Raw genomic sequence first — 13564 nt, 5'->3', positions numbered from 1 at the left:
AACTTGCAGATAGAAGAATAAAACAATCCCCACTCAGCAGACCCACATGCAAAGAATGAACAGAGGCAATTGGTAGCATCAAGGCACCCTGCACACTCTCTTGGCTCAAACACATTCTTTTGGGCTTTACAGATGTGCAGCTGCCATGCCCCAGGAGCCACTTCCCTCCTCAGACACGTCAGCATGCCTAGAGATACCAGCACAAGCATCTACACTCAGATAATCAGGGGGTTTTGAAGCAGATATCCAGCTCATCCCCACTTACTGCACTTGGGGTCAGCTCACAGGGTGGTCTTGGAGGGTGCAAGGGAGGCTCCTTTCAGATGAGGCCAGAGATACATGCCAGATCATACCAAACACATTCCAGACATCCACATCCAATCCCAAGAACTGGAGAGTAGAGCTAATCCAGAGTCAAACACCCCCAGAAATGCCAACAGCACTGACTTATGTTCTCAGCACCATCCAGCTCACCCTGCAGTGCCACTCACAGTGCCCAGTGACACAGAATCACAGAGCACTCTGAGCTGGAAGGAACTCAGCCCAGAGCCACTCCAGCTATGCTTTGCTCCCACCTGTCTGACTGCTTTCACCTGCCTCTCCTGCCTGATGCTCCAATTATCAGTCCTCAGAGAATTCCTCAGCCTTTATTGCTTGCAATTGCAACAGCTATCCAAACAGGGCCTTCATTCTCCCTGCCCAAGATGTCTGAATAAAACAAAATTAATTCATTGCAGTTTTTATTGCTTCCAAATTTGCTTTCTACAGATGTTTCCCCCATTTCACCAGGAACCATTATACTTCAGTTTCAGCTGCAGAAACCATTAACCCATTATGAATGGGCAATATTGACCTATTTTGAAAAGCTGGTTCTAGTTCCTCTACCACAATAAACAATAGCAGCAAAGCTGCTTGGCACTAGCCACCTTCCAAGAGGCTATTCATATTCTGGTGTTTGTGCATGGTTTACAGCAGGGATTCTGCATTGTTTATTTTCTGTTTCTCTGCAGACAGTGGCATTGTTAAACAGCATGTGTCCAAGAGAATCCACCCTCTCCATGGGATCTCCTCCCAGCTATTACAGCACTTCCCAGAAACCTACTGAGCTCTGGAATAAACAAGTCTCAATGGGGGGACTGAGCCCACACCCAAGAACTAGAGTGCCATGAAGCCTCCATAGCAATGAAAGTAACTTGGCTTTGCATGAAACCTTCCTTTTGCCTAATGAAAACCCTGTGCTGTCACCCTTCCTAACGATGCTCTCTTGTCCCTTACAGGCAGAAGACACAATAATGGACTTTTCTCTGACTTGCTCCAGCTATGATATGGGCCACAAGAGATGTTTTCCTTCTGACCCATGAGCCTGGGCACTCAAAGCATTTCACCTTGGATAGAAAGAGCACAGATCAATCTTTGGAACAGATGAGCTGGGAAGGGGGATGAGGAAGTGGGGAATTCCTCCCAGCACTGAGAAGCCTTCCACATAGCCAGTTTGTTTTTCCTCACCCATGCAAAGTCAGACCAAATGCCAGATTTGGGGTCAGGAAGGAAACTCCTCCAAGTCCAACTGCAACAGCCACTGTGTAAAACAACTTCTGTCTTTTTATTTCCCCCTGCAGTTTGGGCTTGATACATCCTCAGTATCATCTAGCTGTTCTGCCCTGGCAAACACTCTCCCAGCAGCACTGGAAAGCCTCTGCTGGCTTTTTGCCTTACATACATCCACTCATGTCTTGTCACACGATACAGAGAGATGCTCTGCAACATGTTATATTAGCAAAGGCCAGGACAGCCCTGCTGGTCTAAACATCTCATATGCAGTAAATTAGGATTGTGGCAACTTTGATTCATTGATTCAGACAGTGCATTTCATACTCACATTCCAAGGGTTTTGGGGTTTTTTCTGGCTGGCAGCAGATGTCCAACATTTCTGCTGCACAAGGGAATCACTGAGCAGTGAAGACATGGGCTCATTGTAGGATCTGTAGCTGGCAGCCCATCTCTTTTCTGGGCCAGAGCAGGCCTAGACTGACAAGCAGTATCAATGATTGTTCTCCATATGGCATGAAAGAGAAATGCTCCCAATTGGAAGAGAAACACTCAGTCCTGCATTTCAAAGATTTTGCCATCTGACCTCAGATTTGCTTTTTTTTTTTTTTTTTTTTTTTTTTGTATTGGCTTTGAAAAGCATTCACCCATCTATCTGGGTCTTTCAACATTACCATGTTTACAAGACATGCACATTTCACTGCTCTTCATAATTCATTCCCACTGCAGTCAAGCTCACACACAGTCAAAGCAGAAGCCCTTCAGAAGCACTAAACCCAGTACTAGGTTGCATAAAAATGATAGTTCCCATATGTCCTTATAAGCACCATGCCAAACTGTATTGTGCTGTATTTACATTGTGTTAACATCTACCAAATTACCAAGCCAGCAGGAGAACATACACCCATTCACATTTCTAAACAAGGTTTATAGTCTGGGTGAGCATTTAGGTTTTGTTTGGGTTTTTTTTGGTTTAAGAAAAAAAAAAAAAATTAAAAAAGCAATGTCAATGAAAAAAAGGAGAAAATTTTAGTGTAAACTTGGCCTGCAGTTTCATGTTACTTGCCAGAACTAAAACATCTGCATCCTGTGGTATCAGGCCACTTGGGGACTTTATTAATTCAGAGGCATCTAGAGTTTTGGATGGTATTACCCCTGGGAGCGCTTCCTGTCCTCCTGACTTTTCACGTGGTACAAAAGAAAAGAATTTAAGCTACCATGACTAAATTCTCTCTTTTATATTTCAGTTTCTTTTCAAGGGTACAGTTCTACAACAAGGAATCAGGTCTGTTAATACAAACTGAGGATTTGAAATTCCACTCTGGAAATTTCCTTTCTGTCCAGGGGTATTTCCTGGCTAGCAGCCTTCTGATTTTCCTGGACCTGGGCTGTCTTTATAGCAACTAGCTGATCAATCTAAATGCTTGGAGTGAGAGACCTTCATCATAGTTTTTCAGATGAGGACCAAGATCACTCCCTAGGGAGACACAGAAAGTCTGAAGAGCCAAAGAGATCCAAGCAATGGTCTGTTAAGCCTGTCCCTCCCTAACAGCAGCAAAAGAGACAAATTAAGTTCTAAACCTCCTTCCCAGGCTCATGAAATCTTTTTCTGACCTGGGTAACTAGGCAGTAGATTGTATTTTCAGGCAAAAGACTGGGACCTTTCCTTTTAATCTATATGGTTACAGGCAATACCTCTCATTACTTACAGTTGTACACAGCAATCAGTAAGATTAATTCTAAGACCTTTGTGAGAAATACCAAGTCACCTGGCCCAGATTTGAAGCAGAGGCTGAAGTCAGCATACATTAAAAGGTACCTGCCCTTTAGAGGTAGGTTCTGGGTTCTGACTGCACTGCAGCTTCAGGGGAATTGTGGCTGCCTCTTCTGGTACCAAGAGGTGCTCAGCAGGATTTAGGTCACAAAGCCCATCAGTGCCCAGACCAGTGAGAGCTGAACACTGGAGACCACAACGAGGAACAGACCTGAAACATATATATAACTTTGTTTGTTCTTCATGTTTGAGACATTTGTAGGATCTAGAACAAAAGGAACACAGATCACTACTTCCAGCCAACAAAACTAATGGAGATGGTTTTCAGATACTTCTGCTTGAAACTACACATGCATTTGGTAGACAATGCAAGTGGAAAGCTTTGTAGTCAGCAGCTTGGGCATAAAACCCAAGGGAGTTCCTGGGTGGTCACATCCAATTCTCCAGGCTGCCATATTTTAGACAGCATTTTGGATCATCTCTGCAAGCAAGTTCATGCTCAGGTCTTGGATTTCAAGAGGATTTTGTCCTACTTTTTTATCTGGATGGTGATGCTGCTGCTCTCTTACTTTGGTCTTCTAGCAGCATACACTGACTATTCAGAGAGAGCAGAGGCAAGGTATGATTCAAGAAAGGATCTCATGCTTGAAGAAGGATTTAAGTCTGTCCATCAATGTTTTTTAAAGAGGACACTCATTTTGTCAGGAAACCTAGTAGTTTGCATCAAAAGTTGTGGTTCTTTTGTGCTACTTCAGGCTTGAATTGAAAAAACCATATGGTAAAATTCATTGAATCCACACCTTTCCTTTATTTCTTTAAGGGACTCAGAATTTGATAAAAAAGGATTGCCATAGGCATGGGTAGGCCACAATGCTGACAGCCTCTACCATGCAGGATGGACCAGCTGTGTTTCTAAGAACAAATTCAGCCTCTCTGGAAGGGAGGAAGCAAGCACAAGAATTTGCCTGTGGTCCACAACTTATTTATAGCCACAGCTGCAGTTAGAGCTCAGGTCTTGCTGGCCACTAGGAAAGCACAGTCTGAGCCTCAGCCATCTGTTTGAAGGTTAGCAGCCTCCACCTCTGCCAACTCCTAAACTTTAATCAAAATAGAGTTGTTATTTTTTTTCCCCCATTAAAGCTCCTCCCAAGCTTAGATTCAAGAGCCTAACAGTAACATTTCAAAAATACCTCAGTGATTTTGGACCACAAGTCAAAATAATTTCATGCAGACAGTGTGGTGGAGACTGACCACTGACCAACTCCTACTATGGAAAAATTTTGGCCACCATCATTCCAAAAGATGGCAAGGAAAGGGCTCATCTCTGGAGAGACAGTGCAGCCTTTGAAAAACATTTTAGTAATACTTTGTCATACACAGCATCAGTGCTGGAGTTGCTAGAACTCATTCCTCTGGGACATAAATTCTCTTCCTCAAAATGATATTTAAACTATATAGTCATTGTTTTTGAGCACAGTTCAAGACATTCCATTTCCCTTAGCATATATGCCTGTTTGACCTAAACCTAGGAGTTGTGAGAACTCTGAAGGACTTTTGGTAAGTGAGCCATGCTGTATGTGAAGAAATGTAATGAATTGCTCTTGGAGTTGGGGAATGTCCACAATCTAAACTTCACATTTCAGTTTGGGCAACAATACATCTTAGAAAATCCAAATTTAGCCTGGAATGTACTTGTATCTTTTGTGATAAACTTATTTATTAATATCTGAGTTCTCTTAACATCTGCCCTGAAGTGGTTCTTCCTATATCATCTGGAAAAAAAAAAAAAAAGCAAACACTGTCTTCCCAGAGCATTGGCAAGATATTTCAGCTGAAAGGCCAACTGATGGGCTGATGGGTTGTAAAATTTTGATGTTTAATTTCAGTGCAGAAGAGAAACCCCACCCCTCCACCTTCCACAAAAACTTCAGGAGAATGTTTCAAGACCAGTATTTGCTGCTAGCAAAAGGCTGGTTGCACATAACCTCCCAGGGGAGGTCTCACAAGAGGAAAGGCTCTCCAGACAAAGATCTCTCCCAACAAGCTGGAAAACAACATGCCTTCATTAATTTATTCAAGATACTGGGACTTTTATGCTATGCTACAGATTTGTGCAATACCCCATACTGCAGACCTCTGGGTTCTAAGGAAAATATGAAAGAAGGGGTGAATGGAAGAAGAAGCCTACAATGGAGAATTCTGATTTCTGGTTGCATGTTGCACTCTTATAAGGGCAGGTCAGGACTTTCCAGCATTATCCAGCATCCTGGATATTCCCCTGCTGTATCCAGGGATAAGTGAGCACCCAGCTGCTTCATTTTCATGCACAAATCCCCTTTTCTGAGAGGTGCTCTTGTTGCTCCCTCCCTGTCCTCCACAGCAGCATTTGGCAGCCTCCAGCACACAAAGGCTGTCCCTGCCCAAATCAGCTCCTGGTCCTGAGGTGCTCAGTGTTCACACACTGTTCACAGCCAAGGGCAGAGCCAGGAGCCCTGGTTGGTGATCAAAGCCCTTATCTCCCCCACAGGCTTGCTACCAACAACTGACAGCATGTGATCAGAGCCAGGGCTAAAAACAGACCTGCACCTGGACACGTTTGCCTGTCACAACAGCCTTGACTTTTCCTCCTCAGCACAAGTCTAACCTGGACCACCAGTGAACAAGCTCAATGATCTCCAAGCACTATAGGAAAAATGAGTGCTGCTAACAAACTGATCAGTAAAGAAAAGGACTTAGTACCTCTGGGATGGTTGGGAAAAAAAATGTGTGTAAAAATGAACGGTCTCAGAAGAGAGGCTTGGCAAGGTCTCTGTGCCAGCTGAGCAGCTCCAGCATCTGGGAGCCATGAGTGCCTCAGATCAGAGGCTCTCAGACACACTCTCAACACCACAGTGTGCTTCAAAGCAGAGGATAAGGGAGGGATAAGGCTGCATTTACCTGCTGGCAGCACCCAGCCATGCTGACAGAGGGGGCAGGAAGCCAAGGCAGGGGGAGAGGCTGCCAGTCATGGCCAGCAGGCCAAGGAGCTCTCACAGCACATCAGCCACCTCCATCAGAGCCTCAGCACAGCCAGGTTTGCTGCCAGGAGCCAGCAGTGGCCATCACTGCTGCTCTCCTCAACCTACACCAAACCACAGAGCCAGCAACACTGCAGCTTAACTTCCCTGCTCACCAGCACCTTGAAAAATAAGTGGGAGAACAGGCTATCATTGGTTTTTCCTTTGTTGCTACCCTGGACTTTGTTATTGTCTGTTTGTTGCTCCTCAGCATCATCCCAGAAACAGCAGGTACTGAACAGACAGAGCCAGCACCAGGATAAGAGAGGGCCTAACACAGCCATGGGCCCCTTTGAAAGATAAAGGGCAACCACCAACAGGATAAGCTACAAGTATTTTAACTTCCACATGCACAAAGATCACATTGGAAAATACTCTTACAGCAAGAAAAAAAAAATAAATCCCAACTTTTTATGCTATTTAAAAACTGTAAACACTTCCAAGGCAGGGAAAGGTGAGTAGAGGGTCAGTCAAACACCAAAAACCCTGAGTAACTTTAACAACACATATATATTTTGGCACACAAATTACCTCTCCAGACAGCTTCTGCAAGGCCTAAACAGCTTAGCAAGCTTGTGAAAACCGAGAAAATTTCGAGAGGCTGTGAACTACGATGAATCTACTATGAATCAGGTCAACATTTTCTAGCATGGCTACTGCTGTAATCCTGGACTTTGGCTTTGCCTGCAGCCCACCACTGAAACCTTCCATCAGGCTGCTTGTTCACCTGCAAGGAAAGATGGCTTTGGGTTCAGATACCGGTTTAGACTTCACACAGGCTCCCACCCCAAATCCACCACTTGCTTCCTGTTGTCATCCCACACCTTCACTTGCACAGGCAGGCTGTAAATACATTAGCAACCTACACCATTCTTGCTCAGTTATGACAAGGGCCATAAAAACCAGAATATATGAATGCAAATCTCTTCCTTCCTCCCCATTCTGCCCTAGGCCTGAGGTTTTGGGGAATTTTTTTTTCCTCCCTCCTCTTTCCTGGGAAATGTGATGAAGGAGGGTGGAGTGGCTCGGGCTATGTACAAATATTCAGCCAGTCTCTTAGCAATAAATGGGTCTCAGTCAGTTCTATTATCCATCTGGCTGTGGCTCCTATTATCTGCTGTGAATTGTAGCAGTGATCTCTGGAACAGCATTCAGGCACCATCATTACTTCCACACCCTCCAAAGGCTGCACTGTAACAAGGCATGCTGGATAGTACTTGCCATTAGAAGAGGGAACATAAAGGCTTCAAGCTATGACTAACACAGTAATAGGCTCTGCATGAGGCTTTTACACTCATTGACCAGGGTTTGTTATTAAAGACAATTCTAGGCTCGAAACCTAGACCTGCATTTCATACAGCACGTCAGCTGACTTACACAAAAAGCTGATTTCATCCTGTTCTTGCTTCCTTCCCCACTCCCCCCAGCTAAATCCTATGCAAGGCTGCAGCTGGAGAGTGGGGAAGCACAGCACAGCCCTGCCTGGAGCTCACAGTCCCCAAAGCAGTGAATTTGTCCAGCCCAAAGTGCCTGTGAGGCACCACAAATGCAAGCACCACAGGGAGCATCCAGCAATCCAGAGCTGAAAGCCTCCAAAGCAGCACTCACATGGCTCCTTGTTAGGAACAGGAGTTTCAGGATCCAAACCCACATCTTACTCCCTTGCATTTTTTACAAACTCTGCCATTTGTTTGAGGCTCATCTGAAAAGCCTGGATTGAAATCCAATATCCTCCCCCAGGGTAGGATAAGGGTTTTAAGAGAAAAAACCTCTTAGGTATCCCTCACATAGCCAGCAAGGCAAGGCCACAAACATGAGCTCCACCAAAACTCATTTTCTTATGGTTTTCTACCTGGCAATGGATTGGTTTCAGTTTCCCAGGCACAGAATGTCTGGATGGAGGTTTTCCTGAAACTGGGACATTTCAGAAACCTCCCTCTCCTATGTAGCTTCCCTAATGCTTTTCTCACTTGGACACCTATTTCACAGCAGGGCTTAATATCTTACTATTACCCATCATTCAGCATGGCTGAAAAATTAGTCATCAACCTAAAAAGTTATTAAGAAACACTTGATACTATGATTGCTTTCCTGTGGAATGAAGCAAAGGAAGAGGTAGGGGAGGGAAGGTGGGTCAGACCTTGCACTTACAGTCAGGAAGGCTTTCCCAGCAAGGGAACAGATCTCCTGGGCACTTCAGTCCACAGGAAAGCACCCAAGATCCCATCCTGGCACAGCCCCCCCACCACTGATAGCCCAGAGGCAGCTGGCAGAGATGCCTTAAGTAGAGCTGCTGCTCCCCAGCAGCACCACCCATGGCTAATGTGCTCCAGATGAAAGTCATTCCTTGGCCAAAACTGCTCCCAGACCTCAGCTGGGAAATGTGGCCCTTCTCCCTGCTCTGCCCTTGGGCATTTGGGTGCAGGAGCAGGGCTGGTCACTCTCCCATCCATGCACAGAGCAGCTCAGGGACAGCAGCTGGCTCTGGAGCATCATGCCATGGGCTGTGATGCCCAGGGGAAGATTCAGGAGATGAAGAAAGGAGCACAAGATGAGCTCCACAGGATCCACTCGGGTCAGGGACTTGCAGCTGCTGCCACCAGCAGAATCTCTTATCATATCTGTGTGTACCCCAAGCATTGCTCAGGCAGAATGGCCCAGTGCTGTTTTCCTGCATCCTAGGATGGCTTCTGGCCACCCCAAGGTGCCACAGAGCTGCCACAGGCCACCCTCTGCTCCTTCCACCACTCCTACCCAGTGTCCCAGGAGCTCTTCCAGCTCTGCAGATGGTGTGATGTGCAAGCCTGAGCTGGAGACAGTGAATGGCACTAAAAAACGGGAAAAGTTATAATGGGTAAATAAGGGGGACAGCTGGGAGCACTGAGATAGGGCATGGGATTGATCACAGCCGCAAAAAGCAGAGAAGAACAGAGTGTCACACCTCTTCATGGCCATTCTCACATGCACAGTGAAACTCCAGGCATCTCAGAGTGGAAGGAGAAGTAACCTGTTGAGGAAAAACAAGAACCAGCAGTCTGTAAAAACATGGCATCTCCTTAGGCAAGACTTTTTGTGAGGCAGAGCTGAGCCATTGTGTGCACCCACTCAACCCCAGCACCCTGAGAGGGCATTTGCTGGGAAGGGGCTGCCACTGGCTGAGTCCTCGTGCCCACAGCAGGGCTGGCTGCAAAGGCTGTCTGAAAAGCTGCATTTTAAGTGGCTTTCTGTCAGGCAGTGCCAAATACTTGTGAGGATGTTTTGAGAAGAGAAAAAAAAAAAAAAAAAAAAGAAAGAAAGAAAGAAAGACTACCCCCATTTTTATGTTAATAAAAACATATTTGATTTGTACATAATTTATATGCTTCATGAATGTGCTAATTACTCTCCCAAACAGAGGAGAAACAGAATGATTTTTCTTGTATCCCACCCTTCTTTCTGCCTTACCCTTTTTACTTTTATGACACAGCATTTATTTCAGTCAGAATTGTGCCCAGCTTATTCTGCCTTTCGCATGGTGCATCCTCACCTCTCATAACAAAAATAATAATAACTTGCAAATCTATGTCACTGGAAATTTGGAAAAAAATTCTGAAAGGAAAAAAAAAAAGTCTCCAAACATAAGGCACAGAAGGACTCCAACACTGCCCCCCCCACCCTTTTCCACAACTTTTTCCTTTGGTGCATACATTTTTCCAAGGTCACCTCGGAGGCTTTTCCTAGTTGGCTATTAAAACAAAAAAAACTCCTGCCTGCCCCAAGAAGCACACGAAGCCATCACTGTGGCTTGGCTGTTTCCCTGTGTATGGATGCCATGGGAGAAGCAGCAGGGCGGGGGGGTGAGCTGATATTTTTCCAAGACTTTTTCTCTCACCAGAGGAGGATGAAGATGGAGTGATGAGTGAGGTTCCGTTTGTCTGGCAGCATGAGTCACTCAGCAGCAGTTTCCGATACACACTTTTTTCTTTTTTTCTTTCCATTACAGAAATTGGTGTCATTTATTCCTTCCTCCTCCTCAAGTAAAAAAAAAAAAAAAAAAAAAAAAAAATTTAAATAATAATAATAATAAATTCTGCTACCGTTATGTCTAATTTATTCTGGGAACTTGTCTGAGGACCCACCAAACCTGAGGGGGAAGGGTGATTTGAAACACAATCCAAAATATAATCGGCTCTGGAAGCTTTTAAAGAGACTCCTTTAAGGCTGTGCCAAACCTTAAAGAAGGAAAATACTTCCACTAAATCCCTCCCACCATGAATGGGATCCTGTATGTCTGAGGCTTTTTATTGGCTGGGTGGTTTTGGGTTGTTGTTGGTTGGTTTATTTTTTTTATATCAAAGATGTTACTCTTTCAAACAGGGTCGAGCTCTGTGGCTTTCAGCAGGCAGTGAATTCTTGCTCCTCGGCATGCAGCGATCTGACACAGCCCTCCCCCACGCTGGGTCGGGTTCTTCATGCTAAGATCTGGCTCCTGGAGCTTGAGCTGTTGTTTTTTTTCTGGAAGCTGTTTTTTCCCCCTCTTCACCCTTTAAAAGCAAAACTAAACAGAACTAAGCTGTTTAAAAAAAAAAAAAAATAGCCTCACAGGGCCCAGAAACCCAGCCTGACCTCCTTACTCCTGAAATATCAAAATATTCCCACTGTCTGCAGGCAAGGGCTGCTGCTGCTGGTGCTCCACCAGCTCCTCTGCATCCAGCCAGAGCCAGGGTAAGGCAGGCAGAGAACCACAGCCTTAGCCAAGAGCACCCAGTCAATGGTGGTAGGGGTGATGTGTGAGCATTCCCAGGCTTCCTCTTCCTTACCCACAAAAGGAACCCCTCAGGTCCTGCTCCAGGTCCCCAACAGACCAAACCCACGCTGTGCCCATGCTGTGACTCCCCTGTGTGGCAGGGCTGAGGCAGGCTTTAAATGGGTACAATACTACTACTACTAATAAGAAACCAGTCCCCTGCATTACCAGAGAGCAGGGATGATTGTAGAGCCTAAGTTTAATTATTTTGATAGAAGAGTATCTCAGGGAGTAATGGAAATACTGTTATGTTTTGTCTAGATCTGCAGGCCCTGCTGCCTATAGCTCTTTCCTTCCAGCTACATGTCCATCCAGGTCAGGAAATGCATACCACTGTAATTTCTGGTTTACAAGGAGCAGCATTAATAAGCCCCACAGCCTGTGGTTGTTTTTTTCTGTTAGATGCCACATTTAACCTCTGCTCCTCTGCCCAAGTCTCAGCTCTACCAATCCATCCTGTTCTGAGAGGGTAAAAGGAAAACTCAGCAGCAGGAAAAAGCAGTGCTTGAGGAGCAGAAATCTCCTTCCTGAGTTCAAAAGGCACGGGGAGAAGTCTGCAGGGAAATGTCTGGATGTTTGGCTGGAGTGAGCCACGTTTTGTCTGATGCATGTCTACAGCAAAGAAGGGTCCATTCTGCACTGACCAGGGACCTCAAGGCATCCTGCCCACAACAGCCTCATTCTTCACATGCCACGAGCAACTTCTCTTCTGCATGTCAAGCTCCTCTCTGGTGCAATGTTACCCAGAACTGGCACAGCCCATCTTGTACCAGCAGCTCTTGTGGTACAGGCTGAAGGCCAGGGAGGAGCTCTGTGCCCCTGGGAGCATCTCCTGTTTCATTTTCACACTGAAGGAGGAGGTGGCTGTACCCACACCTGCCCTCTCTGCACAGGGTGACTCTGGGGAGCTCAGGCTGCTCCTGAGTGTGTCCCAGCTGTGTGTCCTCAGCCAGGCTGACCACCCTGCCCTGCCCCTCTCTGCTGGGCCACTCTTACAACAGTCAGCTCTTCAGCTGCAAAGCATTTGGGGACCCCACCAGAAACACTCCCCCTCAGTTCTGATTTCCTGTTTACAATGACATCTTGGGATGTGTTTCCAGGCCAGTGTTTAATCCTTTTACTCTGTCACATTGATTTTGAATCATTCTAGTTTAAGTGCTGTGAGTACCAAGACAAATATTTTCTATGAGTCTCAAACCACAAGTATCTTTTCTGACCTTATTTTTAATTTCATCACAAATAATCCCAAATTTAGCTTGATCCATCTTCCACAAGGTACCAGAGGCTGCCTGATTAAGACCAGCCTCATGAAAGCAGCTATTTAATGAAATTTCAAGGCAGCTCTGAAAGGAATAGATCCAGACCTCTGACCCCACAGTAAAAAAGGTGCATAACTCTCTCTGGGAATGCAACACAAACTGTTCTGTAAGGAGATTGTGCTCATGTATCTTTACTTTCCTTATGTTAGTTTTCAGTAGCTGCCAAGCATGACTGGCATTTCCCAAACACAGGCAAACATTATTTATTGAAGGAAATTGAAGTCCCCTCCCTGAACAGCCAGAGGGTTCCCAGTCTAGGACACAACCCCAGAGAAACCCAGAGTGTGGAGGCACTGGGGGCTCTGAGCACTGCCTGACCCCTCTGTGGATCTCTGGCTTCTTGCAGCTCCAGGCAAGTTCAATGGAAACTGAATGGTCATGGCTCTCTGCACAGGAATACCATGGCATTTCTGTAAAGGCAGCTTGCAGCAGAAAGCTCAGAGTGTTTTTCTTCCCCTTTTTGACCAGCATGACCCAGCAGAATGTGTTTGCTGAATGTGAGGGAGCCCAACTTAAACATTCTAAGTTAAAGGGAAGAAAAAGAAGTCAACCTCACATCAGGTTTTTTGTGCCAAACCTCACCATATAGAGATGTGCAATTATGGAATTTCCTGAAATGCATTTTTGCTAGAAAGAGGATAAAGGTTACATGGGACTCTGAAGAGCTTCATGAAAGGATACAGGATCATAACCAAATGACCCATTGGGTGGGGAAAGAAAACCACAGTATCCAGTTTCAGGTGGCAAAGTCTGAGCTCTCAAATACGTGTGATAAAGGAGGCACCTGCAAACATGTGCCAGCATGGGGGTTTCAAGCACTGATTATACCCAGAGGCAGTGGTCCCTGTGGGCCATGCTATAGATTGGTGTTGCTGGCATGAGCCTGCTTATTCATCACCAGGAAAAAAATATGTTCTTTCAGATCAGTGTGCTCTAACATAAATTTCTCTGGCCTTCCCCTAAAATGTCAGCACTTCTGGTCAACTGCTCAATATCATCAAGAGAAAGCTGGAACCTCTCGCTGCTCAAGAGCCCACATCTCATCCTCCACCAGGCCCTGGGACAGGCAGGATATCTTCAG

At 45.5% G+C, this 13564-nt stretch overlaps 1 long non-coding RNA gene across 2 annotated transcripts in view; it reads right to left on the bottom strand.

The window, feature by feature from the left end:
- Positions 1-8584, bottom strand: part of LOC306806453 — a 70527-nt gene extending 61943 nt beyond the window's left edge. For both annotated transcript variants that reach the window (XR_013775472.1, XR_013775473.1), the window contains exon 1: positions 8530-8584. This is a non-coding gene — a long non-coding RNA (uncharacterized lncRNA). The remainder of the gene's footprint in view (positions 1-8529) is intronic.
- Between the last annotated feature and the right edge of the window lie 4980 nt (positions 8585-13564).

The sequence above is a fragment of the Erithacus rubecula genome, assembly GCF_903797595.1.
Source record: "Erithacus rubecula genome assembly, chromosome: 11".
NCBI lineage: Eukaryota > Metazoa > Chordata > Aves > Passeriformes > Muscicapidae > Erithacus > Erithacus rubecula.
Note: the sequence above shows the minus strand (reverse complement) of the source record. Positions and strands in the feature narration are given on the sequence as shown.